The sequence below is a fragment of the Camelus bactrianus genome, chromosome 4 (genome assembly GCF_048773025.1).
Source record: "Camelus bactrianus isolate YW-2024 breed Bactrian camel chromosome 4, ASM4877302v1, whole genome shotgun sequence".
In the NCBI taxonomy this organism is placed as follows: domain Eukaryota; kingdom Metazoa; phylum Chordata; class Mammalia; order Artiodactyla; family Camelidae; genus Camelus; species Camelus bactrianus.
The window spans coordinates 67,970,363-67,972,244 of record NC_133542.1 but is presented as its reverse complement, the minus strand read 5'-3'; positions in this window follow the sequence as shown (position 1 = coordinate 67,972,244).

Sequence of the window (1,882 nt, the reverse complement as noted above, 5' to 3'; positions counted from 1 at the left end):
GTTGGAAAAAAGCAATCAGACAGCTGAGAGGGTCTCCTACCCACTCTCCACCGTATACCCATCTTTGCCTGGAGGGAGGCGGATGCCCAAGGTTCAAATCCCAGCTCTGCCAGCTCCATGATGTCATCACCTTGTGCCCAAGTCTCTGTATCTATAAAACAGGGCTAATTCTTGTACCAACTTCAAGTATTGAGAATTACATGAGGCGTTTTGAGAATTAAATGTGATGATGACTATTAAACCCTTAAATCAGCCCTGTCGTCTAAGAAGACCCAGCCTGGAGGCATAGAGGCAGATGTGTACAGAGCAAGGAATCACTGAGAGAATGTTGTAAGAATTACAGTCTCATATGGGCATAGTGCTGGCATGCCACCTGACGCGCAGTGGGAACACCCCGGAACCGTCACTACATAAAATGATGCTATTTAACTGTGGAAAGACCTGGAATCAAATACTGGCTCTGCCACTTACTTGCTGTGTAACCTTGAGCAAGTTACTGTCTTTCTCTGGGCCTCAATTTCTCCATTTATCAGGGGAGATGCTAACATGAAATACCCATCTTAAGGCTCTGGTGAGATTCAAATAAGTTGATGCACCTGGAAGTACTTTCTGGCCTATCAGAGGGTTAACCTTAACAGTTACAAACCACCCTCTCGAGGTCAGTGTAGGGAATACAGCCTCGGACAAAGGCTTTGGTATCAGGTCTGGTCCCAGGCCCCAGCCTGGACACCCCCTTGTTTTGTGATCATTATGGCTAATGGCTTAGCCTCCGTTTCCTTATCTGTAAAGTGAGTACTCAACTCCTAGGGCGCCTTGAAGAGCCAAGGAGATGACAATAATGAGTCAATACTTGTTGCTCACTTATTCAATGCCAGACGGGGTTTTTTAAGTGATTTTTGTATGTTAACTCATCTACTGTCATTTTACAGCTGGGAAAATTGAAACAGAGAGATTTTAAGCAACTTAAAAGGTCACACAGCTGGGAAGCATTGCTGGGGAATAATCCTGGTGGTCTGGCTGACACCAGAGCTTCAAGTCCTAACCACCCGGCATCACTGCCTCCCCAAACCAGTTTAAAGAGCTTAGAAATGGCACATAGTCAGGCCTCAGCAAACAGTAGCTATTATTATGAGTCTATTAATATATGTGTTGATATCATCACGATCTTAATTACTCATTAATCCCTCCTCAGAGCAGGGCAAGCTGAAGCACTTTGGGCCTGAGTGGGTGCCAGCTGAGAGCTGGTGCCATGAGCCCAAAGTGTGGGCAAAGCTTTATTTCCTTGTCACACCCAACAAGAGTCAGCACATGGGGCAGTGGGGCAGGTGAGGCCAGCACTGGGACTGGTCCCCAGGTAAGCAGGGGTGTCACAGGCAGCTCTCTTTGCCCAGTCTGGCGCTGGACACCCACTGTCTCCCAGAGCAGGGCAGGGCCAGGCCGGTGAGGCCGGGTTGGACACTGGGCCTTTTGTGTCCTACTCCCCACGCGGCCCAGCCCAGAAACCCAGCCCCACCCCTGCCCCAGGGTGCTCAGTGCCCTCCTGGGAGAGGAAAGAATTCAGGCCAGAGATGGGAATCCAGCCAGCACCCCGGCTCCACTGCTTTCTGGCCGAGGGTCCTTGGGCCAGTCCTTCCCTGCTCTAAGCCTGGTTTCCTCATCTCCAAAGTTAGGCAGAGAGAGCTGATCTCAGGGCCAGGTAGGGGTCAGGGAAGGGAGAGGAAAGTAGTGGTCCTGAGGAGCTGCAGTAAGGGGAGGGGACAGGGCAGGGGTCTGGCCACCCCTCTGTTGGGCAGAAATGTAGTTAGGATTTTCTACCGTCTCCTCAGACAGGCCCAGATCACCTTCAGCCCTAACACACCCCCCAACCTACAGCACACGAGCA